The 20,707-nt window shown below is 38.3% G+C and overlaps 1 pseudogene; it reads left to right on the plus strand.

Moving 5' to 3' along the window:
* The first annotated feature begins 19,490 nt into the window (after positions 1-19,490).
* Positions 19,491-19,942, plus strand: LOC146310005 (Ig heavy chain V region 914 pseudogene; annotated as a pseudogene).
* Positions 19,943-20,707: the final 765 nt, after the last annotated feature.

A 20,707-nucleotide genomic window follows, 5' to 3' on the forward strand; every position in this document is an offset into this window, starting at 1 on the left:
CCCTGTACTTAATACTTTACATTTTATATTTCTTTTTTTTCTTTTTAAACTGATATGTACATACATATCTTTCTTCTTTTTATCTTAATATTTATAAGTACTTATTGTCACTTTCTATCTCTACTGCTGAGAGCTGCTGTGACAAGTGAATTTCCTCGGTGTGGGATCAATAAAGTTCATCTTATCTTATCTTAGCTTAACTTATCTTATCTTATCATATATCTGCATATAAAATAATGAATTAATAAATATAGCTATAATTAAATATTTGACACTGACAGTATCAGCATGCAAAAGAGATATGTGGTTAGCATAACTCAGTGACTGCCAAACTGCACATGACATGGCAGAGCAATAGGCATGTTTGTCCAGTACATTAATAGGCCTATGTAAAGTCACACATGTAATGTGTTTGCATGCAAAAACAGCATTTTTGTTTTTGACCTGAGTGTGTCTTTAAAATGTAGCTCTCTCTCAGCTAACTTCGCTAGTAGTGCTGCTAACTGCAATACAATTGGTTGTTGTCACAGATCTGTCATGTCGGTTTGTATTACTGACCCCCGCCTCCACAGGCTCACTCTCCATCACCTGTTGTGTCACCAGGTCCTCTTGCTCCTGCTGGTGATGACATTGCAATAAGTAGTCTGAAGCCAGGAGGGTAGCGCCAGGATCAGGCCTGGTCTGTGGGGTCTGTCCTCCGCTATCAGATGCTGCTGCTGCTACTGGACCAAATAACACAGTTATTTTGGTGCATTTGGAGGCCTCTGCTTCCAGTGCTTTCATTTTTTTCATTCGTTGCTTTTCAGTGCCACCCTGGCATTTTTTCGGTGGTTGTTTTTCCATGATATTGTCAGACTCCTCACCTAACCTGGTTCACTTGTCGTGACTCTGTTAGTCCAGCCCATCCAGCAACTGGGTGATTGACAGGCCCTGACTGACAGTTAACCAATGGGATGTGTCAGTGGGCTGTGCTGAATGGCCACTCAACAACTGGACAACAGGTCACATAACTGGCCGACCAATTATGTGGGGGTAAAAAACAAACAAACAAACAAAAAAAAATAAACTGTTGACCAGCCCCCACTAGACACCGGCCCACCGGGACAGTGCCTGGTATGCCAGATGGCCAGTCCACCCCTGGTGAAGATCTCCAGTTCACAAAACACTTCTGGAGCTTCAGAGGAAAACAGCGCTGCAGCCAAATCCAGTACAACTGAAGTGAATTTTTTTTTTTAAATGTAAAAGAAGGAACACAAAAAAACCCACAAAATATCTCCATGCTGCTCGTGTGGTGTAATCCAAGTGACCATAAGCTGCGACATTAAAATCAGACCCAAAAAGACGCCATTTACATCATATTTTAGCCTACATGTCAACTGTGGCCTGTCAGACCTGATCCACGTGCACACGCCTGAAGCTCTCGCTCAAGTGGCACGGCTGCAGCAAAGAAATGATGCTCCTCTTCTATGTCGAAGTCCTCTGACATTTTCTTCTTTGTTGAAAGTTTGTGAAGTCAACTGTGCACGTAACAAGTCACTATTTCTGAGAAAACCTCTGCTGTCTGAGTCACTTCCAGGTAGCATGTAAACACAGGTGTGAAGGTATCGCCAGATCTTGTATATCTCGTGTCGCGCCGCTTGAGAGTCAACTCACAAAGAAGAGTCAAAAGTTTCTGACAACAGCAAACATGGCAATGCTGGAGGAGGATGTAATAATGAACCTCTTGAAAAAGAGGCAAAAATGGAGGCAGCGTTGTTGACAGGTGATTTGTGTGCCATTAAATACATAGTGATATGTGGATGGAGAGTTTTTTCACTGCCTATTTGACAAGGAATGTCATTGGGTTTTATTCTACTGGATTTTAAAACTTCTTTGTTGTGTCCTGTTCTCATGTCTCACTTGAACTACTGGCTACAGTACTACACTGCTCCTACAACTACTGGTGGTACTGCTTTATTTGAACTGTGAGCTTTCAGAAAACGTGCAGATGTATGGATGAAATGAACACAGAGTACAGACAGAAGACTCCATCCTTTTGCATATATGCATATCTAACGTGGAGAATAAATGGGCCTTTAGGTGCAGAAGAAGAGAAGCTCCCATCAGATCACCTTCAATACCAACCATGTTCTCTGTAGCTCTGCTGCTGCTGCTGGCTGCTGGATCCTGTGAGTCTCACTGAGGCAGAGACACTGACAGTCTGATCACAGCACACTGACTGATCACTGTTATTACACTGATTCATAGGGGTGTAGCGATTCACTCATGCGTCCGATGCATCAGACTTTAATGTGTAAGATACGAGTGCATCGGTTCAGACGGCCTGTATCGGTAAAAAGCTGAACATGAATCGGAAACAAATCGATGCAGCACTTAGCATATCGATACATCTCATGAAGACGTGCATACGTTTCATTGTTGACATCAAGGAGCTGCCACTGTAACTTTCCTCTGTCTTCTCTCTCCTCCTGTCTCTGCCTGCACCGCTCTCACTGGACACCTGCTGCCGCGATCACAAAACCAAGCGCTCCCTCCTCCCTCTCCTGTGTCTCCTCTTCATTTACTTAAAACAGATGGCGCTGAAAACAGCGACACAAGTGAAATTGTACCGCGTCACACCACCAAACTTTCATAACATGTAAGTGTAGAATAAGTTTGTGTTTCCTAAGAAAGATGAGAAACGCTGCTGCAAATCATTTCTGTCAAACAGAGACACGAGTCTGAGGCACAGAGACGTCATGTCACTGTGAGAGCAGGTAACACAGAGCATCACTGTTCCTCCACACTGATCAAAACCATCAGCACTCTTCATATGAAACACAGCAGCACATCATCTTACTGCAGAAATACTGATAGTTTAAACACTTTTAAAGTTTCTTCACAGATTCTCATTTAAGCTACAGTATCTCATTTATACATGAGACTCATAATAAGATGTTAACACCACTGTAATGTCTCCTCCTCTCTGTCTCTACTGTTACTATATTTAGTAAAACTATCAGGAGTTTTTTTGCAACTCACAGCAAATGTAGCATTAATTGAATCAAAATGTAAAGACTGTAACATTGCATTGTCTTACTTTGCATCATATCTTATTGTGACAGAGCTGAATCATTGGCCAATCAAAGATTTATAAGACATATCGTATCATTGAACATGTATCAAGATACGTATCGAATCAGTCTCAGTCAGTGAGATACACACCCCTACACAGTATAATGTTCTACACATTGCACCATACAGTGATTTATTTACTTCTAGTACTTTTACTATCTAATTTATCCTTTCCCATATTCACAGTATCTTTTTAAACAAACAACACATTTCACAATTCATCCATTAATATTAGAACACATGAATACAGCTATAAAACAGCTTCCAAAATATTCAGGGTGTCCACAAAGTCTCTTTACAATTTAAGAAATGTATTACAAAAGCAATTGATGAGATATGTTAATCAGATTTGTTCTATGTACTCAGTGGTTATCAAAGTTTTTAATCACATTCATGTTTCACACATGAAGCAAAAGATCACTGATGTCTTTGCCACCATTGATGAGGCTGTGCTACAGCGAACATGGCAAGAAATCGAGTACCGTCTTGATGTGCTTCATGCAACTAATGGTGCTCATATAGAGGTGTATTAAATGAGGAAAAAAACTTCAATATCTACTTTTGATTTTTTAATAATTTCAACAGATTTGTCTATTCATTTGCTTTTGTAATTAATTTGTTAAATTGTAAAGAGACTTTATGGACACCCTGTACTTCACCAGGAGCTTTAATGCTGTTATTAAGTCACTCTGTTGATCTTTTTACTATTCTACTGCATCCAGAAACACATTAAACATATTATCAACAATACATAATTTATATAAACACATTCAGCCATTTACAGCACAAAAATGTTGCTATAATAATATTGCTATATTGTTAGAAAAGAGAACATCATTGTAGCAAAATCATTTTGTCACCATTCAGAGTGGAAGTAGACTCAGAAACACAAACAAGTTGGTGTCTCTCAGCAAAAAGTGACAGAATCCAACACCCACAGGTTGAATGAGTTCAGACTGTTGAACCAACTCTGTAAACAAGAAAACAACGTGTTGTCTTGGTGTTTTTGAAAATGTGGTCACAGGTGACAGAAAAGTGCAGTTTGTGTTTCAAACCTCTAGAGGGCAGTGTTGGACTGACTGAGTTTCATACTTGCACTGATGATGATGAAGAATGATGACAGAAGTAACATCAAGTCAGAACAGAGGTGGTTTGATTGGTTTTATATATAATATTAACACAAATACTGATAATGGGAAATATTTCTACCTGGTCTAATGATGTAAACAACTGATCCATGTAAACACTGATCTACATGTAATGAATGTCCCTAGTTGTGTGATTGTGACTTTTATACTTTATAATGAATATGTATTCACACATTTAAGGAACAGATGTGAGTCTGATCCAGCTGTTTCCTCCCTGTGAGGAGGAGTCAATGCAAAACTCAGATGTCTTCCACCTCTACTTATCTGACTGCAGAGAGGAGGACAGAGAACAGTGGACACACAGTTTAACATGATGGACTATAGGACAGGACTGCTGCTTTTAACTATCTGCTGGACAGGTGAAATATTCACTGATCTTTATTTGACATATTTTTTATTTTTCTCAGCAACATAACAAATGACACACATCTTTTGTCCTGACAGGTGTTGATGGTCAGACTCTGACAGAATCTGAACCAGTGGTTAAAAGACCTGGAGAATCTCACAGATTGACCTGTACAGCCTCTGGATTCTCATTCAGCATCTATGAGATGGCCTGGATCAGACAGGCTCCTGGAAAAGGACTGGAGTGGATTGCTTATATCAATAGTGGTGGTGGTAGCAAATACTACTCTCAGTCAGTTCAGGGTCGGTTTACCATCTCCAGAGACAACAGCAGACAGCAGGTGTATCTGCAGATGAACAGTCTGAAGACTGAAGATTCTGCTGTTTATTATTGTGCTCGAGACTCACAGTGACTGGAGTTGGTTGAGCAGCTGTACAAAATCCTACAGGACTCTTCTTAAGTGGTCTGATAGATACCAACTATGAAGAGTTTTTTTCTTTGTGTTTATAGTATACACTTTACTCCATGTTGAATTTTCTAGATCTATATTTTATATATGCTGTATTCTATATTTTACATGTAGCCCACTTATCCCTACTTTAGAGGATCTGAGTTATTTAATACAGTTTTAACCTGTGACAGAATCTAGGTTATTAGCACAATGCAATGAAACATACTACTGATTGAACCCAAATGTCAAGTATTTACTCATTATACTTAAATACATTTAGCCAAGAATAAGCAGATTCACACTGAAATAAGTTTTAGAAATAATCAATCTCTCTTATTTACTTTAGATATTTAAAATAAGCAAACATTAAATAAAATTAATTTACTTCAAAGTTCACTTTAAAAAGGAGTTTTTCTTCTAAACACTTTCTACATGTTAGAACACAGCTGCTCAAAACGTGAAAACACTCACAGATGTGTAGTTCTGAGTTGTGGAGTTGTTCATGATTCCTGTGTTCAGGATTTTTTGGGCAGACCTGAAACATGGCTTGGTGATGTGCCTGAGCCGCGTACCCTCCAACACTATATGAGCCCCAAGAACTGACGTACAAACAACACCACCTCCCCCTCCCCTCACCCTCCCTAACAGTCAGTTACAAACCTTCAGTACCTTCAGTGACTCTCAGTCCAAATCAGCCCAGCAGTTCATTTCTGCTCACTTCAGTTCCAACAACCTGACACAGAAAACAAACAAACAAACAAACAAACAAAAAAACAACATGTCACCGTCCTCTGGCTCTGGTGGCTCAAACATCTCAACATCCAATGAAGCTGCTAAACAGAGCGTCCATGTTTTGGAGAGCATTGGGTTTTATGCTCCTCCAAAGTTGAAGTTGGGGTGCAGCGACCAGTGGTGGACAAAGTACTCAACCCCAGTACTTGAGTCAAAGTACAGATACTCCTGGTCAAATATTACTCAACTACAAGTGAAAGTTGTGCAGTCAAATTTTTACTTAAGTTAAAGTACTAGAGCACTTGGTTTTAAAAATACTTAAGTATTCAAAAGTACATGTTTTTAAAAATACTTAAGTATTCAAAAGTACAAATTACAAAGTACATTTTCTAATATCAATACATGCTGTATTGTTTTCATGTTATAGAAGCTTGTAACTCTCTGAAACCATCTAATGATGCACTGATGCTTGTAGAACCACTCTGCTACACAAAGTCTATAGAAACACCTATAAACACTTCAGCATAGAAATACAATCAAAAACAAAAAGGACAGCTGTTGTCATTTTCTAATGTAACTGTATTAAAATCACAGCATAAAAGCAGATTGAAGCCAACTGTAAGGATTTCTCCAAGTCTGTTAAATAACTGAGATTTCTTTCTGTCCTCAGAGGCAGTATATATACATGAATTATGCTGTATTTTTCACCCCAATAAAAACAATCCAACTTTAAAAATTACCTGGAATAATTAATAATTATAATAACATCTTGAGATTTAATTTTGCCTTTCTCCTGCCGTCACCATTACCGCTTTTTGTTTGAATGACAGAGGGAGAACTTGCTTGTTCTTGTTACTGAGAGCGCCTGGATGATGTATTTCCACTTTTACATCAGTCCCATTTGAGAGGAGCTACTGTGATTGGTTTCTTTCTGTGAAGAACATAGCATGCGACCAATTGCATTTTAGAAAAGAAAAAAACACCAACAGCTGACTTCAAAGCTTAGTCAAAAAGTAACAACAACCTTCCTAGAAATGTAGTGGAGTCAAAAGTACAATATTTGTCTTTGAAATGAAGTGGAGTGAAAGTAATAAGTTTCCAAAAAAACAAATACTCAAGTAAAGTACAGATTCTCAAAAAATGTACTTAAGTACAGTACTCAAGTAAATGTACTTCACTACTGTCCATCACTGGCAGCGACCCCCCCAGTCTTGAGGGAAAGGAGGAAAATATTCACTTGTCAAAGCGCGCGCTATACTATTCTTAAAGTTTAATTTACATGCGAGTTAGTGTGTTTAAATTGATTTAATACACTGTACTCTTTTTAAACTTTTGTGAAATAGTTTTTTTTTTATATATAATTTATAAGATGTAACTTTTAAACTTCTTTGCAACTAGTGTCTAATGTTTTTTTAACCAAGTCACATATATTTATTCATCATTATCTTGACTTTATTTTCATTACAATATACAGTATTTTTAACCTGGTTACATACAGCACATTATTTTAAATAATGTATCCACTGCAACTGTTCCATGTGAAATATTATTACTAAAGATTAAACTGATAAAAATGTAATAAAGATCACTTGTTGATAAAAAGGACAAAGACAGCACATTAATCTGGTTGTTGCAATTAAACTGCTACAGATTCTAGACATTTCTACAACTTCTACAACACACAGGATGCCATCGTGTATCTTTATCTTATCTCTTGTCAAATTTAGCACTCTGGCCTAGATACTGTATTTCCTCACAAACAGACGCCGTCTGACCATCACCTGTCAGGTCTCTTATTCTGTTCACAGCTTGGATCAGACAGACACAATAAGACAAACCATCAGTAGACCTGAACAAAAACCCCTCAGTGTCTGAACACTTGTAACATGAAGCCACCAGAGGAGGAGCCCTCAGACCACTAATGATTTCAACACCAGCTCACTGTTACAGTAAAGACAGAAACATTTAACAATGGAAAAGTCAAAGGAATATAACACCTTTTATTATAATATACAAAAATATTTATAATATTGCATACATGGGGCATTTTTCTTCTCACAATGTTATTGCAAATTAATGATGGAACTGTCATAGCATACTGTGTTTTTTTAAAGAACTGAATCTAAAAAGAAATGAAACACAACAGAAATTCATACTCAGTGGAAAATATGCACATTGATGGCATTCATGGGGTTATTTTGTGATATGAAAATGGTTTGACTTATGAACACTTTGTGAAAATATCAACTGTAACACAATGAACATTTTTTAGGTGTTTATTTGTATTTGAATTTAATTTAATGCTCATTTTGAGAGTATCATAAAATTGATAGCCTATTGTCTTCACATGTTGAAATTTGGTGCGGTTGATACTCAGATATTTTATGAAAATGAAATTAAAACATGCAGACAAATAAATCCATTGACTTGGAGGAATGACTCCTGAGCACTGACTCTCCCATTTCATAAAACACTAAATTAAAGTCAAATTTAATCTAATTCTCTCCTCCCTGTGAGGAGGAGTCAATGCAAAACTCAGATGTCTTCCACCTCTACTTATCTGACTGCAGAGAGGAGGACAGAGAACAGTGGACACACAGTTTAACATGATGGACTATAGGACAGGACTGCTGCTTTTAACTATCTGCTGGACAGGTGAAAATATTCACTGATCTTGATCTGTAAAAGGTTTAATTTCAGTTATTTTAATTTTATTTCTCTGTGTCTTCTGTGGCAGGTGTTGATGGTCAGACTCTGACAGAATCTGAACCAGTGGTTAAAAGACCTGGAGAATCTCACAGATTGACCTGTACAGCCTCTGGATTCACATTCAGCAGCTACTGGATGCACTGGATCAGACAGGCTCCTGGAAAAGGACTGGAGTGGATCGCTGCTATTAGCGATGGTGGTGGTAGCAAATTCTACTCTCAGTCAGTTCAGGGTCGGTTTACCATCTCCAGAGACAACAGCAGACAGCAGGTGTATCTGCAGATGAACAGTCTGAAGACTGAGGACACAGCAGTGTATTACTGTGCCAGAGACACACAGTGAGAGACAATAATAGGAGAGTTGTACAAAAACTACTTCCTCTATTTAAGAGCATTGGGAACATTTTGTTGTCTCAGTATTTCACTGATTTTAATGAATAAATATATTTATTATTTATTAGTGACATTCCTCTGAACAGAGTTGATTAAAAGAATATTACAGGAAGTAATATTTCAGTATCTCATTCATATCTGCATTCACTGTACTCACACTGTCTACTGCACTACTGGAGTATTCCCACCACACATAGACATTTATACATAGATGCCACACTGGACTTTGGGTGGTACGTCACCGCCATTTTCGATTGGTCAAGACTGACCTGAGAAGAAATCCATATAAAAGGTGGAGCTTTATTTTTCTGGATAAAAACACAGTAATGTTTATTTCTTAACTGATCTCAGTGAGTGATGTTATATTCAGGGGCTCATAATATGCATGGAGCAAGAATAATAAGTTATGATTTTTTTTCTAAGTGCATCCACATAAAGCCTTGAATATAACACCACTCACTGAGTGAAAATGGCAGCGACATTGACAAAAAGCAGCAACAAGCTGAAGCGGTCAGTCTGAGGTCTAAGTCTACATGATCACACCTGGGTATTTTCTTCCTGTACTTCCTGTACTGTACTATTCATGTAGTGTTGGAATAATGAGAAAATTATTTCCCAACTGAGAAAATCCAACAACTCAGAAAGTTGGAGAAACTTTTGTTACATGAATTGTCAGATTTCTGTCTGTTGACATCATATATGCAGAAAAATGGTAAATGAGAGTGAATGTTTGGTTGAAAACTATTTATTAATTCATGTATTACACGTCACTGTAGGTCAAATATAATTTGTAACAGTATTAAGTTGTAAGTGTGAGTTGCTGAACACAAAGAGTGATTTAGATTCATTAGAGATGTTATTTATAACCCTGATAACTTGTCTCCTACTCTAGTACTCTCTACTCTTAGCAGCATCTGTGTTGTTTCTACTTTATGACTTAAACACACATGAACACACTGAAGTGGAACTAATGAGACCCACCTGTTTAGTGATTGATGGGGTAGGATCCCTTTTAAAATAATATGTTTAAAAATGTTAAAAGCATGATTTTAAAATTGATACTATCCAAGCATGAGATAATTATTTTATCTCACATTATTAATAATAATGATCAAGAATGTGTCATTTGTTAGATTCTTCATGATCAGAGAAAATCTAAAGTGATTTTTTAGACACAAAAAAAATCACAGCCACAAACAAAGTGCTCAAGTATAATGTAGGTGTTTGTGTAGGTAGTTTTTTTAGTCTCTTTAATTCAATATTAACATGGTCGTGTATATAGATTCCAGTCACCTGCATGTCTTCACCTGGAAGTGGGGACTGTGTTCAGGTCTAGAAAGGTATATTATTTTTTTAAATTGCTCATGTTGTTGTATTGTCTTATAGACGTGTTACGTTCAGTGTACTTTTAACTAACCATTGATTGGAACATTTTCTGTTATTTTTCTTGTGATGTTTCCTGCTGTGTTAAAGGTGTGCTGAGTTGTAGAGTAGCCATCTTGCATGTGTTTTAGTGTGTGGTTTAAGTCTCCTCAGCTCACTGTGAATCAGCAAATTTGAGTGTTGCAGAAAAGTTTTGATTTAGTTTGAATTGATAATTGTGTATTGATGGTTTATTCATGACTTGCTCACATATTTTATGACGGATTCACCTTTTAATACAACACAACACCAGACCCCCTGATAGACTCATATTGTTTATTTTCTTGGTTTGTTGTTTAATTGTTTGATTGTGACCTTTAGCAAAATATTACAACTCATATTTATTCATAAACTTTAGTGACAGATCTGATCCAGCTGTTTCCTCCCTGTGAGGAGGAGTCAATGCAAAACTCAGATGTCTTCCACCTCTACTTATCTGACTGCAGAGAGGAGGACAGAGAACAGTGGACACACAGTTTAACATGATGGACTATAGGACAGGACTGCTGCTTTTAACTATCTGCTGGACAGGTGAAAATATTCACTGATCTTTATTTGACATATTTTCATTTTTCTCACCAACATAACAATTAACACATATCTTTTGTCTTGACAGGTGTTGATGGTCAGACTCTGACAGAATCTGAACCAGTGGTTAAAAGACCTGGAGAATCTCACAGATTGACCTGTACAGCCTCTGGATTCACATTCAGTGACCACTGGATGAACTGGATCAGACAGGCTCCTGGAAAAGGACTGGAGTGGCTTGCTGCTATTTATGATAGTAGCAACATCGCCTACTCTCAGTCAGTTCAGGGTCGGTTTACCATCTCCAGAGACAACAGCAGACAGCAGGTGTATCTGCAGATGAACAGTCTGAAGACTGAAGATTCTGCTGTTTATTATTGTGCTCGACACTCACAGTGACTGGAGTTGGTTGAGCAGCTGTACAAAATCCTACAGGACTCATCTTCACCACAATTATCTCACATGATTAATATCGTCACTTCAAGCAGTCAGAGAAAATGATTCAAAACTGTGACACTGAACACTGAGAGAATCATTAATGTTGGATTAACAAAATATTTCTAAACAGAGATATAATGATTTTTACCAAATATGCATATCCTGTTCATTCAGAGCTTCATTAAAATGACTCCTCAGAGAAAACAGGAGCTGAACAATGAACAGCATTTGTGTCATTGAATTATTTAGTTACTTGCTGAATGTAAGATTTAGATGTGATATAAAAGATCACACTCATTTACATTATTTGGCAGACAGGCCTGCAGACATTTCCTGAACACTACAGCAATTTGTGTTCTGTATTTCATCAAATGATTTTCAGCTCCTCAGTAGTTAATTTCCTCTTGAGGCTCCAATTTTCTCTCAAACAGCCACAATCTGAATACTGAAACCTTTAATAGTATAAAATCAATCCTGTTAATTCACAATAAAGTCCTCAAGAACATACATATATCAGTCAAGAAATCAATGAATCTTTCAATTATAACCAGATCAGATACTTTGTCTTTCATATCGCTATCTGCCATATTATTTCATCTTTATAATTATTAAGGCAAGGCAAGGCAATTTTATTTATATAGCACCATTCATACACAAGGCAATTCAAAGTGCTTTACAGAACTTGAAAATACATTAAAATAAAAACATTAAAGGAACATTAAGATTGCGTTTGAGATAATTAAAGACAAGAGCTAAAAGCAAGACAATAAATAGTTTAAAACATTAAAATGCATTTAAAAAGTGAACAAAACAAAAGCAACAGCAGACAAATATAAAAACAATGGCTACAGATTATCCTAAAAATAAGTAACGTATAAGCACTGGTGTAATTAAGAAATGTCTGAAAATGTCATGTTTTCTGATGTGATATTGTGTCCAACATGGAGGGACAATCAGCTAAATCATGAAGACAAAATAAATGACAGAATGAAAGTAAAGTGTAACAGAGTGTGTGTACATGAGCCACTCCCTCCTCATGATATCCTGATGCAAATCTTCAGTGTGTGCAGTGTACTTGTGTCCTGCTGACTGCTCTTGTACTTTGTGTGGAGCATCAGAGGTCACATCTCCAGCCTCAGGATGATGAACACACTCACTCTTCTGCTGCTTGCTCTCTCTCTGCCCTGTGAGTTCTCCTGCTTCTTGCTCTTTTATCTTTTATCACACAACATGGACTGATGGTCAGTCAGTGAGAGCAGAAAACTTCACACATGACTGTCTCACTTTCTTCTGTGGTTCCTCTCTCCTTTCATCTCATCAGCTTGTACAGGTCAGAGTATGGAGTCCATTCCTTCCAGTTCAGTGGTGAAAAAGCCTGGAGAGACTCTCAGTCTCTCCTGCAGGGGATCTGGCTTCACATTTAGCTGCTGTGTTATGAGCTGGATCAGACAACCTGCAGGAAAAGGACTGGAATGGACAGGTAGCGGCTACTCCAATGCCAGCAGAAACACTTATGCCAGCAGTGTGCAAGGACGTGCAGAAATCAGTAGAGATGACAGCAACAGCATGGTGTATCTGAGACTGTCCAACTTAAAGCCAGAGGACTCTGCTGTGTATTACTGTGCCAAAGAGATACACACTGGTTAAATTGTTTTGTTTACAAAGACCTGCAGGTGGCAGCAGAACACATGAAGTCAGATGACACTAACTAAGGAGAGAATGACAGAGCCTCTAAACACACACACATGCATGAACACTATGAAAGAAACAGTTGATGTTGTGGTTTGTGACTTCTTGTTTCTCAGCAGGTGTTGAGAATATATTTGGACATTCATGCATGAAACAACCAGTATACAAATGAACCAAATGCTGCTGAGCAGAATGAAGAAATATGTCTAATTTGGGTAAAAATAAACATTACCATTGGATACCTTGAAATTATAATTTCTATGAAAATAATAAATTTAATCAAAATATAAAATAATAATCTAAATATATATTGTTTCCAGAGATGTGAGATGTGTTGTGTTTCTGTGTGAGGAGGAGGAGTCAATGCAAAACTCTGATCTCTTCCATCTCTACATATGTGTTGCAGAGTGAAGGACAGAGACTAAATCACTGACATACACACTGTAGACTGGACAGAGACAACTGGCTTTTACAATGATCACACCTGATTATTTGCTTGTTTTTCTCATCCTGTCTATTAACTGGGCAGGTAAGAACAATGAGTGTTTTTCTGACAAACCTCCTGCTACAAAGACAATATGGCTGCATTACAGTAACTAATGAGCTGTTTAACTGTCTGTAGGTACTGAGGGTCAAACACTGACTGAGTCTGAACCAGCAGTTAAAAGACCTGGAGAATCTCACAGACTGACCTGCACATATTCAGGGTTTGGTGGTAATTTCGCGAATGCTTGGATCAGACAGGCTGCTGGAAAAGGACTGGAGTGGATCGCTTTGATCAGCAGTGGCAGTAGTGACAAATACTACTCTCAGTCAGTTCAGGGTCGGTTTACCATCTCCAGAGACAACAGCAGACAGCAGGTGTATCTGCAGATGAACAGTCTGAAGACTGAAGACACTGCTGTGTATTACTGTGCCAGAGAGACACAATAAGACAAACCATCAGTAGACCTGAACAAAAACCCCTCAGTGTCTGAACACTTGTAACATGAAGCCACCAGAGGAGGAGCCCTCAGACCACTAATGATTTCAACACCAGCTCACTGTTACAGTAAAGACAGAAACAGACACATTTAACAATGAAAAAGTAAAAGGAATATATCATGGTTCATTACAATAAACAATAATAATTATGATAAAGGCATTTAAGCACCTTCTCTGTCTGACTCTCAATCTTCATGTGAATTAATGACAGCATTATTTCAGCTCACAAAAATATTTTCAAAAGCTCTTTACACCAAGAAATGAAACAAATAATTCCTTCTTCAGCGTCTCTTCATTTTACATTTGTCATCTTTCAATAAAGTTTAACAAAGATATAATCATTTAATAAAAATAAAATGAGCCTTATTTTCTTTTGCATCATAAGGAAGTGAACATCTGTATGTGTTATTAATTTACATTTTCTCCAGTCCTCTTAAAAGTTTTTACTGACATGTTGACCATTTTTTAGCCTTTGGTTTCCATACTAAGATGAGTAACAACAAAATATGGTATAATATAATATATGAACACCCAAAATCAACATTAAAACATGATGAACAACATTTGTTGAGGTGTTACTTGTTTTTTCCTCTTAAGGTTTAATTAAGATACTCACACAACAAACTGTTGTAAAATTCATAACTTGTTGCAGGCTGTGTCTAAAAATGAAGGACAAACAACTTAAATAAATTTTGTCAACTATATCACCTGCACAAATTAAAAGAGACTCTTGGAGGAACGATTCATGTACAGTAAACATTCATTCTCCAGTTTCACCAAACAGTAACTGAGATCCAAGTCAAATCCACTTCTACACTGTGAGGAGGAGTCAATGCAAAACTCAGATGTCTTCCACCTCTACTTATCTGACTGCAGAGAGGAGGACAGAGAACAGTGGACACACAGTTTAACATGATGGACTATAGGACAGGACTGCTGCTTTTAACTATCTGCTGGACAGGTGAACATATTCACTGATCTTCTTTTGACATGTTTTTATCTGTGCTACCAGTGTAACACATGATCTGCATATCTTTTGTCTTGACAGGTGTTGATGGTCAGACTCTGACAGAATCTGAACCAGTGGTTAAAAGACCTGGAGAATCTCACAGATTGACCTGTACAGCCTCTGGATTCACATTCAGCAGCTACCGTATGGCCTGGATCAGACAGGCTCCTGGAAAAGGACTGGAGTGGATCGCTTATATAGGCACATATAGTACTCCTATCTCTTACTCCCAGTCAGTCCGAGGTAGATTCACCATCTCCAGAGACGACTCCAGCAGTAAAGTCTATCTACAGATGAACAGTCTGAAGACTGAGGACACAGCAGTGTATTACTGTGCCAGAAGACACACAGTGAGAGACAATAATAGGAGAGTCATACAAAAACTACTTCCTCTATTTTCTAAATGGGAACACTCAGTTGTCTCAGTATCACTTTTTACTGATCATGATGAACTGTCAGTCTGAAAATCTGGAGTAGTGAATATTGATGTATTTTCTTCATCACCTAAATGGTGAATTCATTTGCAGCCTACAGAAATATAAATAGTTGGAATTTAACTTCTTGATAAGTACAACTAAGTATGTTTGTGTGTTTTCCTTGGAAATAACATATGATGTAAAAATATGATTTCCATTTTCATACAGTGGTGCTGATTGTGATTCTCTGTATCATATGTCCATATGTCACACGCCACATGAGTACATGCATCTGTTAAAGAAATTTAGGAGGAGTTATATGAAATCAAAATAAGAATTTAAGTAAATACATTTCTCTCTTAATGTAACTAGAAGCACCATGAAGAAAGAACAGAAGTGATTGGATTGGTCTTATCACAGTGGTATACATTAAAAAAATCTTAATGATGCTCACATCCATCCATCCATCCATCCATCCATCCATCCACCCATCCATCCATCCATCCATCAGCATTACATCAACTTGAGAACAAGTTGAGTCACTGATGATCTCCAGTTTACTACTTGACCTAAATGGGAGCAATAATCAGCCTTGGGGCAGTTGGTTGGTTGGTTGGTTTGTTTTTAAAGCCACCTGTTCTAGGAATTATTCTGTTCTGTGACCTCACTGATGATGTCACAGTTAAGATATTATCATGGTTCTGATGATGTCACTGGTTCTGACCTCACAGATGTCACAGTCAAGATATCATTATGGGCTCTGATGATGTCATAACTACTGAGGAATTATTCTGTTCTGTGACCTCACAGATGATGTCACAGTTAATTTATTGTAGGCTACTCTTTTGATCTCAACATGATGTCAGTGGTTTATATTTAACAAATAGACTTTGGAAAGATAATATGAAGAAGCTGGAGATGCACAGACTCCCTTAGGTGGGATGCTGCAGACCCACACACACACACACACACACACACACACACACACACACAGAGAGAGAGAGAGAGAGAGAGAACACTGATGACATCATCACAGCATTCTGTTTTGATGCCGCACACACACACACATACACACACACAGAAAGAACAGTGATGACATCATCACGGCATTCTGTTTTGATGGCACACACACACACATACACACAGAAAGAACACTGATGACATCATCGCAACATTCTGTTTTGATGGCACACACACACACACACACACACACACACACAGAAAGAACACTGATGACATCATCACAGCATTCTGTTTTGATGGCGCACACACACACACACACACACACACACACACACACACACACACACACACACACACACCCCTGTGGTGAAGGTCTGCAGCATTACATCAACTTGAGAACAAGTTGAGTCACTGATGATCTCCAGTTTACTACTTGACCTAAATGGGAGCAATGATCAGCCTTGGGGCAGTTGGTTAGTTGGTTGGTTGGTTAGTTGGTTGGTTGGTTTTTAAAGACACCTGTTCTAAAGAATTATTCTCTTCTGTGACCTCACAGATGATGTCATAGTTAACATACTGTTAGCTAGTAAGCTTGTCTTGTGACCTCATAGTTGATGTCACATATAGCTGCTACTGCAGACCTGTGGGGGAGCATCCCATCAACTTGAGAACGAGTTGAGTTGTGGACGACCTCCAGAGTTTCCCGCTCTGACCTAAATGTAAGCGAAGCAGCCTTGGTGAAGCTGGTTGGTTGGTTGGTTGGTTGGTTGACTCATTGGCAGTAGTTGTGCTATGCCTCCTGTTCAATTGATTTTTTTTTAGATTTTACTTGGATTTTATTGGATTGAGGTCTGGAGAACATGAAGGCCGACCAATGGCATCAATGTCTTGGTCATACAGGAACTGCCTACAAACTCTGGTCACATGAGGCCCAGCATTGTACTGCACCAGGAGGAACCCAGGGCCCACTGCACAAGTGTAAAGTGTAAAAATGTTAAAAGCATGATTTTAAATTTGATTCTATCCAAGCATGAGATATTTATTTTTTTATTATCACACATTATTAAAAATAATGATCAAGAATGTGTCATTTGTTAGATTCTTCATGATCAGTGAAAATCTAAAGTGATTCTTAGACAAAAAATCACAGCCACAAACAAAGTGCTCAGGTATAATGTAGGTGTTTTTGTAGGTAGTTTTTTTTAGTCCCTTAAATTCAATATTAACATGGTCGTGTATATAGATTCCAGTCACCTGCATGTCTTCACCTGGAAGTGGGGACTGTGTTCAGGTCTAGAAAGGTATATTATTTTTTTAAATTGCTCATGTTGTTGTATTGTCTTATAGACGTGTTACGTTCAGTGTACTTTTAACTAACCATTGAATGGAACATTTTCTGTTATTTTTCTTGTGATGTTTCCTGCTGTGTTAAAGGTGTGCTGAGTTGTAGAGTAGCCATCTTGCATGTGTTTTAGTGTGTGGTTTAAGTCTCCTCAGATCACTGTGAATCAGCAAATTTGAGTGTTGCAGAAAAGTTTTGATTTAGTTTGAAATGATAATTGTGTATTGATGGTTTATTCATGACTTGCTCACATATTTTATGATGGATTCACCTTTTAACACAACTCGACACCAGACCCCCTGACAGACTCACATTGTTTATTTTCTTGGTTTGTTGTTTAATTGTTTGATTGTGACCTTTAGCAAAATATTACAACTCATATTTATTCATAAACTTTAGTGACAGATCTGATCCAGCTGTTTCCTCCCTGTGAGGAGGAGTCAATGCAAAACTCAGATGTCTTCCACCTCTACTTATCTGACTGCAGAGAGGAGGACAGAGAACAGTGGACACACAGTTTAACATGATGGACTATAGGACAGGACTGCTGCTTTTAACTATCTGCTGGACAGGTGAAAATATTCACTGATCTTGTTTTGCAGTTGTAACAACAGTTTTCAACTTAATTCACATATTATTTCTTCTGTGTCTTGACAGGTGTTGATGGTCAGACTCTGACAGAATCTGAACCAGTGGTTAAAAGACCTGGAGAATCTCACAGATTGACCTGTACAGCCTCTGGATTCACATTCAGCAGCTACTATATGGCCTGGATCAGACAGGCTCCTGGAAAAGGACTGGAGTGGATTGCGTGGATTCAGACTAACGGTGGTGAGATCTACTATTCTCAGTCAGCTCAGGGTCGGTTTACCATCTCCAGAGACAACAGCAGACAGCAGGTGTATCTGCAGATGAACAGTCTGAAGACTGAAGATTCTGCTGTTTATTATTGTGCTCGAGAGCCACAGTGACACAGGAGGAAGAAACTCTGTACAAAAACTCAACATGTCAAAACAAGTCAAAACTTTTCTTTCTGCTTTTCACATTAACATTAATTAACATTCAACATCATGAACACACTCAGAAAAACAAAGTCTCAATAAAACTGCTTAATTGCTGTTCTCCAGCAAGAAGGTCCTGAGTTCGATCCCCCAGCTCCCCGGCTGGGGTAGGGCCTTTCTGTGTGGAGTTTGCATGTTCCGTTGCTGCGTGGGTTCTCTCCGGGTTCTCCGGCTTCCTCCCACAGTCCAAAGACATGCATGTTAGGTTAATTGGTGACTCTAAATTGCCCATAGGTGTGAATGTGAGCGTGAGTGGTTGTCTGTCTATGTGTCAGCCCTGCAATGAACTGGGGACTTGTCCAGGGTGAACCCCGCCTCTCGCCCTATCTCAGCTGGGATAGGCTCCAGCAGCCCGCGACCCTTACGGAATAAGCGGTTACAGAAAATGAATGAATGAATGCTGTTCTCCAACATGTAGTTGAGACCGGACACAATAAATATTCTGTGTGTGTGAAAAAAATATGTTTTCATTTGCTTTTGTTAACTAATGTTAGAAAGTCTGTGAATTATAAAACTCATTTTAAAAAATATATATTTTCTTCCATGTGAGTCATAATAACTGTTCACAACACAGTTCTAAGCTATGACTGCTTGTGACAGGACAGTTGATCCCTCTTTTATAGTCTGTCAGTGTCCTTCTCTATGCAAAGTGAACTTCCTCACAGTCTGATATAAAGACTTGATATCATGCTGTCAGTTGCAGCAGAAGAAGAGAAGCTCCCATCAGATCACCTTCAATACCAACCATGTTCTCTGTAGCTCTGCTGCTGCTGCTGGCTGCTGGATCCTGTGAGTCTCACTGAGGCAGAGACACTGACAGTCTGATCACAGCACACTGACTGATCACTGTTATTACACTGATTCAATATTCAACATGTTTTCCTCCACAGGTGTCAAGTGTGAACAGTTGACACAGCCAGCCTCTGTGACTGTGCAGTCAGGTCAACGTCTGACCATCACCTGTCAGGTCTCTTATTCTGTTGGCAGCTACTACACAGCTTGGATCAGACAGCCTGCAGGGAAAAGACTGGAGTGGATCATCAGCGGAGGTGTTGGATGGACCACATACACCAAAGATTCACTGAAGAACAAGTTCAGCATCAACTCAGACTCTTCCAGCAACACAGTGACTCTAAATGGACAGAATGTGCAGCCTGAAGACACTGCTGTGTATTACTGTGCCAGAGAGACACAATAAGACAAACCATCAGTAGACCTGAACAAAAACCCCTCAGTGTCTGAACACTTGTAACATGAAGCCACCAGAGGAGGAGCCCTCAGACCACTAATGATTTCAACACCAGCTCACTGTTACAGTAAAGACAGAAACAGACACATTTAACAATGACAAAGTAAAAGGAATATAACACCTTTTATTATAATATACAAAAATATTTATAATATCGAATACAGGGGACATTTTTCTTCTCTGTCTGACTCACAATGTTATTGCAAATTAATGATGGGATTGTCACAGCATTGAATCTAAAAAGAAATGAAACACAACAGAAATTCATACTCAGTGGAAAATATGCACATTGATGGCATTCATGGGGTTATTTTGTGATATGAAAATGGTTTGACTTATGAACACTTTGTGAAAATATCAACTGTAACACAATGAACATTTTTTAGGTGTTTATTTGTATTTGAATGTAATTTAATGCTCATTTTGAGAGTATCATAAAATTGATAGCCTATTGTCTTCACATGTTGAAATTTGGTAATGCAGTTGATACTCAGATATTTTATGAAAATGAAATTAAAACTGGCAGCCAAATAAATCCATTGACTTGGAGGAATGACTCCTGAGCACTGACTCTCCCATTTCATAAAACACTAAATTAAAGTCAAATTTAGTCTAATTCTCTCCTCCCTGTGAGGAGGAGTCAATGCAAAACTCAGATGTCTTCCACCTCTACTTATCTGACTGCAGAGAGGAGGACAGAGAACAGTGGACACA

Source organism: Lutjanus erythropterus, chromosome 19 (assembly GCF_056507025.1).
Source record: "Lutjanus erythropterus isolate fLutEry1 chromosome 19, fLutEry1.hap2, whole genome shotgun sequence".
Classification (NCBI taxonomy): Eukaryota; Metazoa; Chordata; class Actinopteri; order Lutjaniformes; family Lutjanidae; genus Lutjanus; species Lutjanus erythropterus.